The 21,467-nt window shown below is 44.4% G+C and overlaps 1 protein-coding gene across 2 annotated transcripts in view; it reads left to right on the plus strand.

Annotated features, from left to right (window-relative positions):
* Positions 1-21,467, plus strand: part of LOC117204507 (discoidin domain-containing receptor 2-like) — a 165,349-nt gene that overhangs the window by 13,026 nt on the left and 130,856 nt on the right. Inside the window, exon 1 of one of the 2 annotated variants that reach the window (XM_033441975.1) lies at positions 4,851-4,957. The exons of the other annotated variant lie outside the window; for it this stretch is intronic. The gene's annotated coding sequence lies outside the window, so the exon portion shown is untranslated. Of the gene's footprint in view, positions 1-4,850; positions 4,958-21,467 lie in introns of those variants that run through there. 2 annotated transcript variants of the gene reach the window in all.

Genomic DNA, 21,467 nt, shown 5'->3' on the forward strand with positions numbered 1-21,467 from the left:
GTACATAAAGTTACATACCTCTAGAGCGATCAACTACGGTGGGTGTAGGGGAGTGCATGGAGGTTTCTGCAACACCCTCGCGCAGCTCGACTCGTTAATTAAAACTTGCCATGCTCGACTCAGTAAACACGACTACGCCAGGTCATGTCAAATTTTGCTGATCATTTTCGGCATGTAAACTGGAACAGGTTTCGATAGCAACGTATCGTTCATATTTTCTATATACATTATTCCTCTAATAAACGAACTTGTAAACGAGGTTTGGTACGTTAAAAAGTAGAAAATCGAAAATGATTGGGATGCCGAGGGGCGGCGAACGTGCGTGTCGCCACAATAGGGGATAGATAGTGGATGTTCGATGATGAAATGGGAATGTACGGCGCTTAGCATACCGACATGATTTTTAGCCTATCATCTAGATTGCACTAGATTGCGGTCGCCCGTTATCCGTTTATGCACCGCAACGAAGTGATATGTGGCAGGAACAGGGGTCAATATTATCCAATACCAAAATCGATCCATAATTATTAAGCAAACACAATGGAAATGGGCTCCAAAGCATGCCTGGACAAATATGATTACATCGTTGATGTGAACATTCCGATCAATATAAACTGTGCGGTGGTATTCTCTATCCAATTACGCTTATGGGGTTTTGTCTGTAGGTCCGTGGAAATCAATCCTCGCTGACCGTGCATTGATGGTATCGCCTAATTAGTTTGATTATTCCGCGACTTCCTGGACTCGTCAACTGCGAACAAAGAGCGTGTTATGTGCTGTTTTCGGAAATGAATAGCTCGCTTTAAATACCCTTCGCGTATTAACAACTATGTTATATAATATACTTTTTGCGCAACATTTTCCACGTCCGTTCGCTCGCTCGTTCGTTCGGTTTTATTTATCAAAATGTATCGGACAGCCATGAAAGAAAATTATCGAGCTGAAAAACATCCTCGCTGTAATTTCACGGTACGTATAGCAAAACGAGGGAAAGAGAGAAGAGAAATAAACGAATCCAAATAACATCGTGCCTCCGTGTGCAATCCAGAAATAATATGAAAGTCAAGTACCTAGATACGTCGGTAATTCCATTTGATTTTATTGCACTTCCGGCAGTTGGCGCGGTCAAAGAATGGGCAAGAATGTGTGCGTGTCAGCATACGCGATAATCGTGATGCGCGAACGTGTCTGCCGCGTGATGATGGAAGATTCGAACGCGCGATAGATGACGACATAGTCACGAGGCTGATTTGAAGCGTTTTCGGATGAATGTAGTGCCATTCATCGTATGCCTAATTAACACAACCTCGAGGTGTTCTGACCCCGGCATTGTGCGGGCCATGGGTGCGCGCGTAGCGTTCCTTTGCGAACCGCGAGCGGTGAGAATTTAATTAACCTGTTCTGCATTTGATAACCGGCAAAAACTTCCGGTCGGTGTCTTTTGTGAAGTGGTCGTAATTAATATTCCACGACAGAGGCAAAGAGCAGAAGAAGCCGGGGTGGTTGCAAGGAACAGGGTCGGGACGCGGAGCTGCGAGAGAATTTCAGTCGGCATCTCTCGCGAGCGAAGCACGCGACGCTGCCTCTTAAAGGCGGAGCCAGAAGAATTTTCGGATGACGAATTCGTTGCTTTCGCAGCATTCGCACCGAACCATAACGTTGTTCGGAAAGTGTTTAATCGGACGTGCAAATCCATCTATCCGGAACAGTTACGAGTATTTCGCTGCGTGCCGCTTTCACTTTCACTTTTGATTATTGGATTTGAAATAAGTTCGAGTCTAGAGTCTCTTTGACACGGAACGTCTGCAAATTTAAATGGTCTTGAAAAGATCCATTTAGTATGAAACAGAAACAGGCTCGTTCCAGGCGGATCTTTAAGAATTCACGATTAAAAATTAATCGAGAAGCGACGAAGTTATTGATTTAGGCAAAGTTAAATCTTCCTCCGTTTTTAAACTATTTTTATTCGAATATTCTATTAAGGTTTCTACACCAACTTTTATTTCATTTCATCGTTAGATCTTTCATAACTAAATTCCATTACAAAAGCTAGATAAAATCAGAAACCAATTAAGCTGACAATTTTGTTATTTTTCGCTGGTCTGAGTCCAGAGAAAATCGTATATAAAAACTGTACAAACTGTATTTACTTTAAAAAATACACGATATGTAGAAAAAACACTACTTTCTCTGTTCCTCGATCTACGAATGTATACGTATCCATTGACGTAGTAAAGTATTTTTCGCTTGGCGTGTACATTCTCAATAACACCCCCGGATTGAATGGATGTAACGCAAAGTTCGAGCGAGCGGAAGAAAAGTAATCGCAGGTTGGTCGGTGTAGCCGTGAAATCCGAGACTCGAGAGCAACCCCGTCGAAAGTGAAATACGTACACAGTCACGTTACGTCTCGACGCCGAATCCCATTCATGTAGTAGACCCGTACGTGAAACGGTGTGTCTGCGTGACCGAAGTAAGAAAATGGAGAGGAAAAAGTGGCAGGGACAAGGGCGGGGAGAAATCGTATACGCGGGCAAAACACGGCAAAGCAATTTCTGTACAACCGCGTTTTCTCGTTCCTGCGAAAGGAATCTTTGCAGCGAGACGCGGGGGAATTTACATACGCGTGTGCGTCACGTCTGTGAAAAAGGATGAACTCTCCATGAATCGGTTCGGAGCGCACGATTCCTGAGGGTTCTGCCTTATTGCGAATTATTCCACAGCCTCGTATAGCTTATCGACGCTCTCCGTGAAACTTGACGAGCTCGTGTACACCGACAGACCGCTATCGATTTCGCTGTCGTTAATGATAATTAAGGCCTGGCACGATGAGATTTCGCTAATGGAAGATAATATACCGTCCATGGTATCGTATTATTACTCGATTTTCCGTGTGAAAGGTACTCGTTTACCCGAAAATTTTCCCACGTAACCATTGCAATCGTTTACTACACCTTAACGATTCTTTCTATCTCTCTTCTTTCTGCACTTTTTTGAGACGCGTTACGCTCATATCTAGACGCCACATTGATCAACTGTACTTTCTATAAACTTCTATTTTTGTTCTAATTTTCACAATACAAATTAATCGTTTACATCGACTAAGTTACTTGTAATAGAGAAATGGCACAAATAATCGTAAACTTCGAAGTAGGTTTTAATGAATAATATCTATAACGACATTACCTTTCGACTCTTTTAATTCACGAAAGTAATCAGTATGTCTGCTAGGTACATCACGATAGAGCTAGGAAATATAACAAATTGAATTATCGAAAGGAGAAATACTTGGAAAGAAGCAAACTGAAAATTCCCGATATAGAACGCGAGAGGGTTTAAAGCGTACTTTATGAACGTTATATACCACAGAGTGTACATAAACATTTTATCCATGGTTTACCGATGGCGAGGAATAGTACACGGCGAAAGAGACGAACTCATTATCGATTTCTCTGAATCGTCCTTCGTACATTTGCCATTTATCGTTGAGCGATTGGCGCCAACCGACTTTCCGCATCCGGTTATCGGTTTTATTAATTGCCTAGTAATCAAGAACTCTCCGAACGATTGTAATGTAATCAGCGAGTCGTCCGGGTATAATCGTTTGAAGAACGCGCGACTGCCTCTGTTACTCGCCCGCTTATCGATACTCTCGCATTAATGACCACCGATATAAATTAAGAACGAGAGTTAAGGTTAACCGCGTTTTAATTCCGTACTTTTATCGTGGGTACCAATTTTCGTCTATTATTCGTCCGAAAAATTATTTACATTCAGGGCATACAAGAATGGTATAGCGTATTGAGCACTAAATCGACGAGACTTAATGGAAGTTCGTGTAACAAAGTCAAAATAGAAGGTACAAAAGGAATAATACCGGTGGAACGAAAAATAGAGAAAAGGATGTGTTTGTTCGGTTTTATTTATACCAGACTGCTTTTATTTATCCCGCGACCGATATCCATCGTGAATCGATCAAACACTCGATGACGTACAACCGACAAGACAGAGAATACCGCGTATAGCGTGGAGCGACAAATATTCGAAAAAAAAAAAAAATAGCTAACAAACTTTCATCATTCTTTCGGTAACCGACGTAACGTGATGGATTGAGAAAGATCTTTCATTATAGATTTTCAATTTATTTTTCGATACAGATAGCGCGCTTCATTCATCTTGCGCGCTAAGTGATCGCGACACGTATCCATCGAGGCCCGATGTGCATTTAGATAACGCAATTTAATGAGTAATTTGTCGACTATGAATCTCTAGCCGACGATTATAGCCAACTATTACGAATTATGTCAGATCGCGCGGCTATAAAACGAGAAATACGTGTACGTGTACGAGTGGAAAGAGAAAAATATAATACGCACGATCAGTGACGTTGCTCCGCGACGAGACCTGCATGCATATGTATCTCTCACGCGTGCAACAGGAGAAATTTCTCGGTAAGGCCAACGAACGACTCGCTACATATTTATTTCTCGTAGTCTCGTCATTTGAGTGGAAAGAAGATATCCGAGAATATCGGAGTGGGGGAATCGCTGGAAAAAGTATTTTTCTGGCATCACTGACCCTGGACAATGGGAGTGGAATTTGTAACTAGAGTCGAGAAGAACGAGTCACCCTCGGCAGCGACTTCGTTTAGACAGACTCGGTCTTAAATGAGATTCAACGAGGCAGCCTTATCTCCGGCGTCGGTCTATTGCGAGATTGCTGATTGCTCCCTTCGTTCCTTTAATTTACGATGAATCGCGCGTTGCACTCGTAATAAGGCTGGACGCGATGTCTCGTGCTGAATGGTCGTAAGCTTACATTCGAGTAACGAGCTGGTGTCATAATCTCGCTGCGTGTGCTACCGTCACACGAGTTACGATGGACCGTGCAACCTCCACTGGCACGATTACACGCAGAGAGGAAGGCCTGGCATAAATAAGAAATGCCGGCGCGGCCAGTGAGTTATTATCATTTCTTAATTAACTTTAGAGGTTCCTATTAACTTCTTTCCGCCGACGGCTGTACTGTCGCGAAACATTTATTAACCGGCCGCCTGAATGGAGGTAGTAAAACACGCGTTTGATAGAATCCCCTTGTAGAATTTTACACAGTCAATGAGATGTTCCCTCTTGAAGAAGATCGGAAAGTGGTACGAGTTAATAGAGAAATCGTTGTATGTAAATAACCACAGCGATCTTAAGGCGATCGTGATTTTAAGGTTCAGACAGTGAAGGAAAATAGGTATGTGGAAATGTCGATGATTCAAGCTCTTTGACTTTCGTCGAGTATAAGAATAGATAGTATAGAAAACAACCGTGAAACACGACCAAGTCATGCGACGTAATGACAGTGGGTGTCGCTGGATGTCCATTTACATAACGAGATTATTTCATTTTCCCCACGAATGGAGCCGTAACCCCACATGTAAATCGGAGACACGTGAAAGGCGTACGATCACGGGTGTTTGAATACGAGGATCTTTGATCGCGATTGTTAGTCTCCCTTGTGTGACAATAGCGCGTACAAAGCGCGCATCATGATTGAAAAATTCAATGACCGGCATAATCCGTCATCTGCGCCAGTGCGTTGGAGATATAGCAGAAAGGTTACGCTAGTAGGTGCGTCACGGTAGAACGGACAATCGGTTTTTCTGGTAAACGACAAAAGGACTGCGCCACGTATTCTCTTAGAGAACGTTGCTCTAACTATGTTTCGTCGGGAAATTAAAAAATAGTAACGAATTACTTGCTTTTGTTCCTTTTGAAGTGACATTGTCTGTAATACAAGCGAACCGTACCAACATCAAAGCGTCGACCAGTTGAAAAAGCGAACGACCCAGCGTTGTTCGACTAATTTCTAACGTTGAACCAGAACTCATCGCGACGAGGGATCATTAATTCATAGCGTATTCAACAGTAGGCTTCCGTTGTCCTGTTAACCGGTTTATTTGGTCGAGTGCGATGTCAAAAGTTATTCGAAAGTAGGCTAACTGGCCGGAGGGTCCGGCGGAGGGTCTGTAATCGCGTGTAAGCTCCCATTTTCATTCCCGTCCGTCCGGATTTTCTGTGAAGAGGGTGGACGCGCGCCTCTGAAAAGGATTTATATATCGTGATACAAGGGATACAAGGGGTACGACGAGTCATGGATAACAGAAAGCAGAACAGAACGAAGGCAGGGAGCAGACACAAGTGGAAGGAAGGAAGGAAGGGAATGAGCACACACAGAGCGAGAGAGAGAGAATGAAAACGAGAGAAAAGGAGAGATGGAAGCAGAACTATGGTAACATCAAATTCAAGCACCGCCCTTTTGTTCAACTTGCTAAATTATTAATGGGTACCACGTAGTAAGAGCCACGCGAGCTACGTTCGTTCTATGTTCGTGCAGCTTCTGCATATCCAGCGACGTGAAAGGAGTCGGACATCGGGCGTGACATAAATATGTAACGTAACGCGTTGCTATGAAAAATGCACTGGAGATTATAAGCAAACGGATATCCAGCCAGGAGAACGGAAAATCCTGTTGCTCGGTGGATAACAATTTTCCATGCGCATCTTCGATATTACTTCGTTAAGTTTCGTTTTATTCTGCGTAACGACGTTTTCTAGTCGCTTAGAGCGTCTCTCTTATCGTGGAAAAGAGAAAGAACCGATCGATCGGATTTTTGGCCGAGATCGAAGCACGGATTCTTTGATCCTCGGTCAGACGGTTTGTCTACAACTCGAACTATCTAGGTCGATACATTCTTTCGCTCTAAACCTGGCGATAGTTCAAGACCATTCTTCTTCGCGAAGCTTGCCTCGTGACTTCAAATATCTCGCAGCCGAGGTTCACCTTTTTTATTCAAAGAACGTATCTCTGAAGTATTTAAATCCTTGAACGACCAGGGATAAATCAAACGATAGGCCTCCCCTTGCGAGATTCGTGGCATATTTCACAGGTATAGGGTATATCAGATGCTAGAGTACTCGATTTTGAACCGGATGACTGGCTCGTGCGCGCACCTTCTTTTTTTTCCATCCCAGCTTTCCCGGGGGTAATCGCGTAACCCGATATATCGACGATATTTTCGGTGGATCTAATATTAATTCCGTCATAAATCAGAACGGATGTCTCGGTGAAAGGGCTCGCTCAGATTTATTGGTTGGCAGGTAGGACGATATGACGAAATAACTCGATAAAGGTCTGGCACGAGACTGAAAGGGGAGGTTCTGCCTTTCTTTCTTTTTTCCTTCCGTCATTCGATGAGCTCGTGCTTTCCTTCTTCGATCGCTGTTGTTTCCCCCGATTCCTCTTCATCACCGTTTCTACCTTACCCTTTTCTGTCGCAGCGAGTCGTGGTTGCATCGCGTTCGAAGCTCGGATCACGGGGATGAAGCGCAGCGTGCAACACAATGCGCCACGGCAGATGTGCCCTACTCAATGGAACCGCGCATAGCCTGGTTTCCCTCTCCTCGAGTACTCGCACGTTCCCTCCCTCTTCAACGACTCTTCTCGACCCCCTTTTTCACTCCGGTTTGGTTCACCGATGCCCCGACACCGTCTCTTTTTCACGCTCATTATGAAAATCCAACTTCCACCCTGTCTATCTTTCCTCTTCCTTCCTCTTCTTCGTTTTTCCTGCAAGCTATCCATATTCTCTCACTGTGCGCGCACGCCTGCATGAATTAGCATACTCTCGATATCACTGGCTCGGACATAATCGCTACGAGACGACAGCAATTTCGAATATGAGCGGCAAATCGGCGGTATTCGCTTGATTACGCTTCTTTTTCCCAGGATCGGTTCTCCGAGCTTCGAACGATACGCACCTGGTCTCATTAACTCCGTTCAATTTGCTCAAACAGACGTAGAAACCGAACCGCTCGTGTAGTCACTTTCAATCGTGACCGGGTAATTTTTTACAGTTCGACCCTCGTAATTGCGCACTCGATTGTAACTAGTTAATTCGTGAATATGAAGTGGCTCGTTCCGCTGCTACGAATAAGTAATTAGCGAGAAGGTTTCTTCTTTTTGTCTTGCTATCTTTTCGTTGTTTTTAATTCTACACCCTGTTCTTCGGCTTATATTTTCCGTGCATGTACGTAACACCGATTAACAGATATTTGCTGCTATCCACACGTAAATTGCGATCTCTTAATTAACTGAAACTTAACTGTTTGACGCTATTATTGGAGTTTTGAGTTTTCGTGTTTTAACAAAAAGATTTAGCGACAGTAATCAACGAGATCGAAGTAGAGGATATTTATTAGCTGAACTAAGGATATTTTTGATGAATAAGGTATTTGATTTTTGAGGTAGAATAATCGTATCTTAGTAGCAGCGGATATTTCTCTTCTAAATGTTTAGAATAAAGGACGATTAACAATTAGAGAAAATATTCATGATATGTCTTTTACAAAATCTATCTACATCTCCGTGCAAAATATCGTAACTCGAATCAGTAGCTAGAATAAACGAACTGTGAAATGGCAGGCGCGTATGTCACAGCCATGTGCACGAAATATTTAAATTCCCGGTAGAAGAAGCTTCTCTGCTTCCTAAATTTTCTATAACATATTCGTAGCGCTTTCGTGTTTACTTTCCTAACATTTCTGGCATCCAAGACAAACGACGAACGTCTACTCCGTAAACGAGTACGGACAACTGACAAACAACGACGATCGTGGAAACTCGGAGTCCCGTAAGAATGATCTTTTGTTTAGAAACGAAAGGTGAAATAAATTGAAGGCAACAGAGGGACGAGAGAGCACTGAAACGCGCCACTCCCGATATCAAATACGGGATCGTTGCACGTGTTCCCACTTGTCGTTTGTTCTTCTTTCGGACCCCGACACTTTTTCCCCCTTTAGAGACAGACGTACGAATTATTACCAGCAATACGAGCGTGCACGCCGCGAGAGTGGTTCCAGTTATAATGGACACGAGGATGGAGGATTCAAAGTGCACGGAGCACTCGTTCCTCGAGTGTTCGCCAGTGTACGATTTGTATCGATGCCACCAATCCACCCCTGGGGTCGTTTCGTGTGTTCAATTGGAAATACCGTCTGTCGTTTCGGTGCCGCAAATTAAGACGGGAATTTAAATGTGCGCTCGTCTGCATTTTTCTGTCTCTTTTTTCGCCTATGTCCCACTCGTTATATGCGTGCACTTGAAAAATCATAACCATTACGGTGACACGCGGTGCATTGTGCATCAGCACACGAAAACTCGTACACGACTCGTAATCAAAATAATGAATTACATTTCTGTATTTTCGATTCCCTGCGTCGAACGCGACGAGTTTCCTCTCTTCGTCGCTGTAATTAATTAAATTTTAGCGCAAGAGCGGCGTTTCCATTGTTGACCGTTCGGAACGCGTCGATTACTTTTTCCAACAATTTTACAAGATCTGTACGGTAACGATCGTAGCAGGTACGTACGGCTTCGAAAATCGTTACGTTGCTTGTCGCTAATATATTTCAAGCGATAATCGTTTGCAGTGGTAACGAGTCTCGAGCGTTCTCGAGACACTTGGCGACTTTGCGTGGAAGGACGAGCTCGTAGATCGTGGCGAGTTCGAAAGGGGTTTGCTTGTAAGATCGTAGATTTGCGTCTCGGTGAAAAGCAACGTTCGATGCTCGGGAATGTGTCCGGTGTAGTCAATGGCGACCTCCCCGAGGGAACGCGCGTGGTGCTTTCGGTGAAAGGCGGCCGGACAGCGGAATAACTCTTTTTCGCAATTACTCCGGGTACCTCTGGCGCGCGCAGAAATGCCCGCACGGCACGAAAGTACTCGCGTTCGTGTCGCACTTTATGTGTACGTTGGCTGCGTGCGCAGAAATTGAATCGCTCATGCGGAATGAAGCGTATTAAAGGTGATTCGATTTCTTCGTTTTATTCTCTTCGGATCAAACAGGTTTTCTGTCAAAGGAGGAGAGGGATGTTGTTGCCAGCCGGAGTAGAAGAAATCGTAATCAACGAGCCCCAGTAATTACGTGAGAATAGAATGCTAATAACAGGTAGATCCTTTTTACGCGGCAGATTAGTATGAAAATCGATTTCTAATATGTCAGAAGGAAATTGCTTAAACGAAGCACGAAATTTATTGGAATTCGTCGATTACGGCGCAACATCAATTGAGAATCAACTTGGAAAATTGAGCGACTAGGAATGTCAGCAAAAACAGTTACAGAGATTACGATTTCTCGGAATTGAATGATCTGCGAATCAATCTCTGAAGTTACGAGACTATAAAGCGAAATCGCCCGCCGACACAAGTATACGTACCTTTGCTATTTTGAAATTCATACTTGCAGCAAAGGTGGAAGGAACGATCTTCGCCAGGCGCCCGTTGCCCGCGCGGTCGTTAAAATATGCATCGATCTCAAAAATTGCACGATTTCCAGGCGTCATAACGGACCTAGACAGTCGTGCATCGTCTCGATCTATCTGACTGCTCGCGATATAAATGTTCTACGTGTTTGTAAATTCAATCGCGCGCCAGGTAATACCTTGGATGTGTGATACAGCCTGTCTCGACGATATTGTCTCACGCTCGATGTCGCGTTACTGTCTCGCATCTGCGGCCTTTTCGTGTCTGAACATCTGGGTCTTCCCGTTCGTCGAGACGCAATAGAGCTTCTCCATTTGATTCCGAGCTGTTACTTTATTAGACCGCAGCCTCGGACGGCGATGAACCGATATTTCCGTGATTCCCCGCATCAAGTACCTCGGTATTCTCCGGTTGCAATCCGCGAGAATAGACATCCGTTATTTGTGGTTGGAACGCGTACGCGCTCTCTGGTGTTATAACGTTCAAATTTGCCCGGAAACGTTTATACAGAGGTACAAATTGACGCGATAGGTGGCGTCGGTCACCACCCCCGGCATTAGTTTGCCTTTCACAGATATTTCACCGGGCAAATTGCGCGTAATTATCGGCAAGCAACTCTCCATCCCTACCACCTGGTTAGCCTGTAGCGAATTTCCTTTTTCGCTCGCACGCACGCAGGTTCCGAGGTTGTTTTCAAGCTCGATCGATTCCCAGTCGGTTTTTTACCTGGCGCTCATTGGACATCGATGAAAGGGAGCATATGACGGTTACGTCTGTGATCACCGATATATCGAACCCATAGTCGGCGGTTTTTGGGCAATATCGTTGCTGGCGCACCCTATTCTGTCTCGCTCTTTCCTGTCTCTTCTTTCGAAATGTACCCGTCTCTGTTCGCGAGTGTGCGCCTGTATCTTTTTTTTTTTTTTTATTCATCCCGGTGTTTGCCCAAACTGGATATCCACGGTACTTTTCCACGCGTGGTCCTTTGTAACTCGCAATGACCGCTTTTTCGTCCTTTTGTGCCGGTAGTTTTCCATTGCCCGTATTTGCTTTCATTGTTTCTGCCGGACGCAGCCGCAGTTCCCCCGCATTTTCATGCTTTTGATCTGACAGCATACGTACTCCTCCGCACACGTGAACGGACGATAAAAAGCAAGCAACGAGAAAGGAAAGGCAGAGAACGGGTGGTGCCGCGAAAAACTAACTACACCCCACGGACACTCTTTCTCCCTCTTATCGACGATTTTTTACGCGTACCATCCGATTTCACCCCTGTTCCACCCTTACAGTGGCTTCGTCCCCGTCCTTGTTCCGTCTCTTCCGCTCACCACGGTTACTACCGTTCACGGGCAATAATTTTCGCGGTGCTTACGAAACTTTTGAGAAATAAATTTCCACCTGGCTGAGCCACCGCTCGAATTTTATGTTACCACCGAGGGGGATTAATATAATTCTTTCGCTCAATTTAGGAACGAGGTTAAACAATGGAGCATAACGGTAACGAGCTCGGGCTGTTCATTACGAAGAAAGAGCTTTGAGAAATTAAACAGGTAATAAAGCAGATTTTTTGATAAGGCCGGAGCCGGCTATTTATTTCCCGTCGTAACTATGCTTTAAACGTATTGCAGCGTAATGCGCGAAAGAATCGCGTAATTATATGGAAGAATAGCTCGTTTACAAATATAGAAAGAGAAAGAGGGGAATGAGCCGGAGTCTAAGGCGAATTAAATATTCAGGAATCTAGCGTGCCGGTTTTTCCGTCGTCGTCTCTGTGAACATGAAATTTCAGAGAAAGCGACAGCAGCCAGTCTGGCCACAGTATCCCCTCAAGTTCGTAGTGCGTACTCGTCGGTAGTGGTGTGACTGCACCCTCCGGCATCCCTTGGTGCACTTAACCGTAGAAGGGCTTGGAAGCACACAGGACACCATCCACTTATGTCGCGGTTTCCCCATTGGCATCATACTAAACTAAGTGAACGGGAGAATGAGTATCGTCATTAAGCAATTCCGCTTGTAAGCGTGTTGAAGGAGGAAAACGGACCCCGTGAATTCGACACGGAACGCATCCTCGATGTAGCGCGGCGCTCGTTAACCACTAACCATGCAATTACTTATTATCTCGAAAACGAGACGTCCTCGCTCCTCAGAAAATAGAACCGTTTCCTTTTCTTCCATTTCCTCACCACCACTAAAGCTTAAAAGATCCCGATGTCGCGCAGCGTTTCTCACGCCTCCGTTCCACCGACGGCTAAAACTTAAATTTAAACTACTTTCACGCAATCGTTTCTTAAGAAATCTAATACGCTCATATACGTAACAAGGACGGCCTGTACACGCTCGTTTATCATCCAGTTACAGAGGAAAGTACTACTTGACACAGGGGGCCAATTACGTTTAATATTACAGAGTTCACCGCGATGGCGCGGCGTGACGTGTTATTTCGATCGACCAACGAAGAAACCGATTGCAACGGTATACTGCTCTCCTCGTTTCCTTGTCGTGTTCTTCGTTGAATTTTCTCCATTCTTTTCAAAAAATTCAAACCATACCACTGCTAGGTTGTAACAACCAGCAAACTGCCTTGCTACATTGTAGAATCGCCATACCGATGTGCATTTTATTGATAATGCAATGCATTGTGTCAATAACACGAATTTACCTAATAACTAACTGGTGAAAACGTGAATCCGGATTTTGAAGCGACAGTCTTTGGAATGATGAATAAAATATCGCTAGTAAACAAATTGTAAGTTCTTAATACACGGTACACCCAACATTTTTTATCATATTTAATTTTTTAACATATTTTATAATTATTCTAATTTCTTCGACGTGCGTTCTATTTCTATAATAATCGACAACTTCCAATTCGTCGAATTTAATCACCGAGTTTAGTCATCTGGTTTTCGTTCCTCTTCGACCAAGTCTTAGCGACTGATCGACGATGCGTAATAGCACCAACAGCTACTACAGCGTGTACAGTGGTGTGTAGTGGAACTCGCGTTCTCGTAGAACGTACCTACACATCTACTTCTATTCTTTTTTTTCCTCGTGCATCGCCTTCGCTCAAAGCTACGAAATAATTCCACCGCGTAATTACAGCTCTTTGGACGCGAATCGTACGCGCCTTGGTCTACGACGCAACCTGATTTCCGTAGCCCCGTACGAACGGACTGCCACGACGTGGCATACGAAGAGATTAATTAAAGGGGCAAAGAGATTAAATTCGACGCCGTTGAGAACGCGGAGGCGACGTGCCGCGAGCGCGTCAGCGCAAAAATCAGCGTGCACCACGAAAGCTATGAGCATCTCGTGGTTCTCACGCTTGTCGGTGTTTATGAGCGGCCCCTCCGCGGCCGGATCGTGCAAGCATTACATTTGAACAATGAGAACCATTCTATTGAAATGCAACAATGGTGCATTGTGAAACATCGTGCAGGATGAATATTCAAGAACCGGCCGCTCGAACCTGCATTAACGAACGCGTTTCCTTCAAAAGCGTTGACAATTTCATTTGTAATATCCTCTGAGCCCCTTCCATCCGCTAGTAATATCTCTCCGAGTTTCGTTTCATTGATCGATGAATCAGTTAATTAAGATCACGGTGATACGGCACCGAAATCTTCTTAAAAGGTTATAGGGTTAATTTCTTATCCTTTTCCGACGTGCATCGTATCTGGTAGGAAGAAAAACAAGTTCGACAACCTATGGTAAAAACGCGTGAATGCATATCGTTCTGTTGCTGCTCGCGACGATGGTTGATATCAAAAGCGATACGACGTTGCCAAAACCATCATTCGCACGATGTTTTTAATCAACTTCTGGTTACTTGTAGTTTAGATCACCGCATCTTAGAAAGTCGTTAAACTTGAACGATAAGAAAGACGATATAGAATGAGTTAGGCTGGGATAATGGGTGAACAAACTCGACGTTAAAGTTACTACAAGTTTGTTATTTCGAACCCTTGTTGATCCCTAAGTAATCCCTAAACACAAGCAATTTGTTGTATCGATCAGCGTCCTAACAATCAGTTGCCGTACGGAATTGCTTAAACGTTATGAAATGAGTGGCAGCTTTGCAGAAGCGGTAAAGTGTTTCGTGCTGCGAAATTAGTATAGCTCATTCCGTTCTATATCCCGTTCGTTAAGCAATTTCTCGTATAACCGCGAGATGCGCGCTTTGGATGAACGGATGTTCAATACCGACAGGCATTTCCGTGCAAATGGTACACGCGTGTTGTGTTCGGCTCAAAGGGAATTCGGCCTATTTACGAGAGGAAGAATTAACGGAGTCATGTTCACGGGGTCGCGCAGAACCATCCGAAATTGTGTATATGAGTAAGAATTCTTGCTTAATTACCGATATTACCGCTTATCTCGATATTGAAATTTCAGGAAATTATGAAATTTTTCACGTTCCTCGAGCATCGGCTTGTTACATGTTGTCAAACGATACGGTCGAACGATGATGGAGGGGAACGTTAAATGAAAATTCATATTGATCCGGACATTCTTCCTTCTCGTGTGATCCTTTTTATATATATGTATATATATATACACGCGCACGTGTTCGTTTCATGATTAAAAAGGGGGCGGCCGATTGTCGTTTCGATCGACGGCGCGACGCTTGCATCGCGAAATACACATTTTACGGCGGCGGCGTGCAATTTTAATCGCACGTAATTAGTTGTATTTCAGTTGGAAATTACGATGAAACCCTCAAACCGGTAATTAATATCTCGAATTAATCAAAAGATCGGCACTAGGTTACGATAATTAAACGCACAATAACGTTTTGCTTCTGCGATTAAACGTTCATTGGAAATGTTGTCGCGATAGTAGCTACGACACGTGTTAAATATTAATTCGAAAGCGTTAAAGCAAAGTCGCGATTTTCTTTGATAAAATTTAAATGATAGGGGATTAAGAGCTGAAGTAGCGGAGCACATAATCTCCAGCGATTTCGTGTCAAGAGTCATCGTGACTTATACATGCTAACGTTTTCGTTCCCAGAAATTTATAAACTCGTGTAAAAAGTTACATTTTACAAAATTCAACGCTTAACAACGTTTACCGAAATAATCGTTCGATGCGATTGACTGTGACCGAGGAGGTTAGCACGTACGTGGAGGACGTTCGTTTGAATTATTGCCAATATTTCCTGGGACGTAATGCACACGATGGAGCCTACGGACAACGTTAATCCTGACTGACAATTTTCGTTCTACCTCTGCGCTCGCGCTAGCGCGTGTTTCCATCTCGTTCGCACACGGTCTTCCCTTAAACTTCGTTTCGCTCGCCATTCGATCGACAAGTCGAAATTCATGGAGTATTTTTCTATCGGATAGTCGTATCGGTATACATCAATTTATAACAGTTTATCTATATCTCTGCTCTCGTGTTGATCCACACCGCCTATCGCAGTTTAGTCTAAATATTTCGGTATAGTTTTATACCGTATATAGTATAGTTTATTCGATGCCGAACTCACTTACGTATCTCTGTTAATCTCAACTCCGAAAAATATTTTAATCGATCGCTCAAACGTATAACAACACCTTTTAGATAGTACGCGTCGCGTAACACCTTTGCCAATTTTCCTCCGTTTCTTCCGATCGACGATTCCTCTCAGTCCGATAAACTGCCAATTACACCGACAGCCATTCTCCTCGCGTTTCAAGGTGTAACGACAATCGACTCGTTACATCCTTTGCTCATTTCGTATCGACGGTACAAAGACGGTTTCACGGATAAAAAGGGGCCGCTTCGAAGTCACGACTGGGCATAATTTACAATTTAATTAGTCAGAGGGGAGACATCGAAAAATATTTCCAACGACGAATGAAGATATTCACTCGCAACGGCGTCTGAATGAGTCGGTTGTGCATGCGACTAACGAATGCCTCGTAACTTGTTAGACATTCATCCGGCGTCGTGACAGCCGCACGTTTCGTCTGTCGAAGAAGCAACAATCCGTTCGTTAAGCTTTTTCCCGGTATTACGGCAATCGAGTTGAGTCAGGACATTCGATACAGCCGGACGACTGGCCAACAGTCATACGCTGTGAATGCACAGATAAAGCAATGGAAGCGTCTTCCAGATTGCTCGTTGCTTCCAAGAAAAGGCAGCCGGCCCCCGCTATGATAGTTCCTGTCCATTCAATGAGAATTCCTATACGGACCCATAAAAGACCACGCGTGCGATGATGCGCGTGCTGGATTTATCGACGTTCCGCGAAACGATCGTAGAACGCGAAACGGTCGCAGAATTTGTTCCAGTCTCATCTGGATGCTGGTTGATTTTCGCTGGTAATTGCTCAGAAGGATCGTCGATGGCCTCGAAGGTTGATCGACGTAGAATATTCGGGACTAGATTAGAATTCGATTAAGGTCGAGTTTGTTCGAGTTCGATTCAAATGAGTCTGCGTCCCCGATGTTGGCTATTTGGAATATCAAATTGGAACGAGATCGTGGCCTGGCAGGTGCCGTGGTCTTTTGGAAGCGAAGTCTACTTTCGTAACTCCGCGGTCAATTTTCTTATCACTTGGAATTTGTGAATTTGCATTTGGCCAGTCGGTGAATTCGACGATTTTAATAACCTCGCTAAGCGTAAGCTTCAAGTCATAGGAAGTATAAATCACATCGTGGATTTTACCACGCGACGTAAATTTCCAAGATGTAAATGTTGCCGTTCGAAAATATGCGACCATAACTCAGACTGTTCGCAGTTTGGTCAGCGGTCGGTAAAGCGTCGAGTGTTTCCGCGGGGCCAATTTTAATAAAACGTCTGAAGTGGCGCAACAAAAGCGTCCCTGCTAGCTTTCAACCACTTTCACACCGATGTATACTCGCTGTAGAATCCCGCGCCTCTTTTCAAGTTGCCTTTCTCGTTCCTTCGTCCAGACTTTCGATTCGATTCGCCACGGCTGTCTTACCCTTTGAACTTGTTGTTCTGTTTCCTTTGGGCTACTTGGTTAAAGCGATTACGGGACAGCTTCACAGTACGCTCGTTCACCGTTCTCCCCGCTTTTTAAGTGCTATCGAGGATTTAGTTTCTTCCGGTCGGTCATTCGCGCGCTCGAGGTACGAACACAATCTCATTGTACGTCGAGCATCATTAACGTGTCTAGACATCGTATTGTGATTTAAACGTAATTTCACTATTCATAAAAGCAAGAGATAAGACGCGATGAATGAAGAGCACACCGTGCACGCGACTCAATCTCTGTCCTCGTGCACTCCTCGTCCTCATCCGTCGAATCTTTGCCGTTCGATTCGCCGGACTGGCTCGTCTCCACTTTTTCCCCTCTCGTTCGTCCCTTGATTGCTTCTTCGCTGGCTGCGTCTCTATCTCCGGGAAAACGGTCTGGACGTTCCAAGCAGAAGGAAGACTTCCGGGCTGTCGACGAGTAATTAGGAGGAGCAGTTGTGGAAGGAAACAATCGGTTCGAGTCAACGACGAAACTTCCTCGGTCGGGTAACTAATCGTGATTCGCGACACGAAAAACGACCAGTGTTCAACCGATCGTATTATCGTTTCGATCGATAGCTTCGGTTAAGTTAAAAGTAACGACAACGCCGGAATCACGTTATATACGCCTGTTTATCGTATTGATATTAATTTAATTGATACAGCACCGCCGACAACGATGTTGTCTTGTTTGATTCGCTTCGACAAATATCCGCACGGATGTAATTTCTCTTCCGTTCAGTGCGCATCGGTATTTTAATTGAACGAAATGATAATTAAACCACCATACTTGCGAGAATACCGCGAAAAGAAGAATAATCTAGTCTTGTCAGTGGAAACGTTGAATTGATCCGACTCGTTGCCACGGTTTAACCACGTTATTTCGGGATTCTAGTCTCTCTCTTTCTCTCTCTGCCTCTCTCTCTCTCTCTCCCTCTCTCTCTCTCTCTCTCTCTCTCTAACTCCCTTTCTCGGAGTATTCTCGCAGTTCCCTTTGCCTGTCTACTGTTAACGAGGAGACTGACGCAGCAGGTAATTAGTAGGTGCACTTCTTGGAGGGAAGCAGACGTGCAATGCGAAACTCCGAAACAACAAGGCTCGGTTCTCTGTGTACCATAGTTAGTCGTGCGTCCTATGCGTCGACGGATTTGAAAAATCCCATTGATTTAGAAACTCTCGGTCGGAGTATAACGAAATAACAAACGATCGGATAATCGTTTGAAATGTCGACGAGGTACGCGTAACCGCGTAATTGATGCCGCCTCGTCAGGGTAATTAAGCGGAAAACGTCGAGGGAATGGAAGTATAAAATGTGTAGCGATCGAAACGTTAATGGAACAATCAAAAGTGATAAACTAACAAATCGTATCGTTAACCGTTGCAGAGGTGGGAAAATCTAACGCGGGGTCGCGAAATACGCGTGGGGCATTGTTATAATCTACGATCGAATAATAACGTTTGTCGGGCATAGCCGAAGTCTGCTACTCTTCGGTGGGTAAATTAGCCAGCAATATGCCCGGTGTTGCTGGCAAACTGCTACGCAAAATTAATCCGACCGCGTACAAACAATGAGCGCAATATTAAATGCAAAATCGGCGACCGATGCGATTGAATTGCTCGTACGCGTCGCTAATACTCGGCGCCACTTCGTGAATTTCAATTTCGCAGCTCTCGGTTTCTTGTTGTGGCCAGAAACGTGTACCGTTTGCACGCGTCGAAAGATGGTGTATGGTTCTCAAATTGAATACCTGACACGAAGCCAAACGTTGTTCTTTGTTCGACTTCGTATTCGATCGACGATTATCGAGCTATGCAACGACGCGAGGATTCGCAAATTTACATTCAAAGGACACGTGGTACGATATCGATGACATCGAGTCGACCTCCTCCGGCGAACGTACAAGAACTCGACGAGAACAAGAGAAGCGAATCAGGTTGAAAAGTGCATTTGCACATAATCGTGATACGCGAAATATTTTTTTAAACGAACGCGTTTAATGACATATTATTAAACCGGGACCTGGGATATTCTGCCTCGTCCATCTTCTCGTCGCATGGCTCTCGTGGCGGTCGCTGGCGCTGTATCCTTTGGCGAAGCCGACTTTGCAGGCGCTTTTAATGCCAGGTCCGTGGCGCATTACTCACCGCAATGTAAAGTAGGCGAACATGTGTAGAAGTCGGCCTTAGCTCATGCCCTCTACCTGCCTCGCCAGTACACAGGTAAGTACCTGTGGGCAGCATCGAGTATATATCGCATATATCACGCGTTTAAGTACCCAAGCATAGCCCTTTCAACCTCGCAGCCTCACTCGTGAGCCCTTGAGCCGGGCCGAGTCTACCAAACGAAGACAAAGAACGCTTCCGAAGGAGACTCCCCGATCCTGCGGAGACCGTGACCGATGAAATATGCAACGTTGCCTCGTGCATTTCTGTCAAAATGTTTCTCTAAATCTTCGTGGATTCGTGATTCATGTTTCGTCGCTGCTGTAGGTTCCCGTGGAAGGAAACTGCGCCGCCAGTGCTTTATGCTTTCAAACTCGCCTTTACGTTTCCGTGAATATGTCTCTTTTCTTTCTTATTCTTAGAAAATTCTGGTCTTTGGGGGATATTTTCTGTGCGAATAGTTTCCACGTTTTTGTTGTTGTATGAAAGTAGGATGGTTCCTGTGAAGGATGGATCAAAAAATAATTTCGTCGTAACATTTCGGCCGAAATTAAAATTTATTCGGCGGAAAAGCAACACAAAATACAAATTCCCGAGTTCTATAAAACTCTGATTCGAAACTATTTTTCGTTTGTTTGACAGACCTACGATTGAAAATTTACTATCGCGACAAATTGAAGTTGAATAGTTTTGAAATTATTCTATTAACCAGGGCAATATATTTTTAGTTAACGCTAAAAGCACCAAATGACACAATGGTTTTTGATACGTATCGTGTAATGGCGCGTACATTCATGCGAAGGAAGTGGGATTTCACATTTCATTTTAAAGGAACAAGCAAGCTTTGTACGAGATCCTGGATATAGGCGTCCGGAAATTAAAACCCATATGTATCCCCTTGAATTTTTTACGGGGAAATAATTTCTGCCCGTGGTAAAAACGTGTTCGTGTAAATAAGAGACTGTCGTTCCAGACAGAAAGAAATGCAGGGAAATAAGGTTGACGATGCCGTTTAGAATTTCCTCGCTAGATACATTTCATTCGTAATCGAGCAACAAGAATATTATGAATTTCACTATTTCCAGAAACGTAATCTCAAAATTATCTGGTAATTTGTCTCCATACACGAGCCCACGAACATTCTGCGAAACACTCGAAAATAATTCTTCCATGGTTTCTAAAAAATTATTTATTCTAAACGAGAAGATAGCAACACGGATGGACAATGCAGCTTTGTGATTCTGTATCCAACACGCTGTACGTTTCGTCAAATTTATGTATCTAACAACAGAACCATAACACGCTCGCTTATATTTCGTTATTAAAGATATAAATCTGTCGAATCGCTATGAAATCGCACCAATATTTCGTCGTTCTACGTTATCAAACCTAAAGTCGTAACGAAAAGTTCCTTGCCTGAACGTCTCCTCTCCCCACTCACACACACGCACAGGCACACACACACAGGAACGATTTCGCACCCCATTTTTCCATTCCATAACAGACAGCAACATAACGAGAGGCGCGTTTGGTTCGTAGAACGAAAACCGCGAAGGAACCGCGGCAGGGTTGGGTGTAGCAAGGGGTTCGCTTGCGAGTGAAAAAAAGGAAAAAAGAAGAGGAAGATATGAATAAATGAATCGGTGGCCCCCGTTATGGGTCTGGCTAAACCACGGGACAGCGAAAGCGGCAGGGATGTGAGAAAAAGACGAAGGGCGAGGCTAAGAGGAGTGCGGGAAAGAGAGGGCAGAAACGGGCGAATAAAAGCTAGCGTCGAGCAGATGGCTGGTGCGGCCATTAGCTAATGGATCCCCTAACACCAGTACAGCGGCGAGTCATCCGCTAGGAAGTACAAACCGGTAGGTGGACGCGTCTATTGGTGACGGTGGTGCCGTATCCGTGCACCCTTTCACTCCGTGAACACGCAGCCAACGAAATCGTGCGGCGGCAATCGCGCTAAATCACAAACGGACCGACTGAGTAGCACGCTTTTCCGTCCGCAGCATCCTGCTCTGGCATGTTT

This window comes from Bombus bifarius, unplaced genomic scaffold (assembly GCF_011952205.1).
Source record: "Bombus bifarius isolate JDL3187 unplaced genomic scaffold, Bbif_JDL3187 scf7180000007978, whole genome shotgun sequence".
In the NCBI taxonomy this organism is placed as follows: domain Eukaryota; kingdom Metazoa; phylum Arthropoda; class Insecta; order Hymenoptera; family Apidae; genus Bombus; species Bombus bifarius.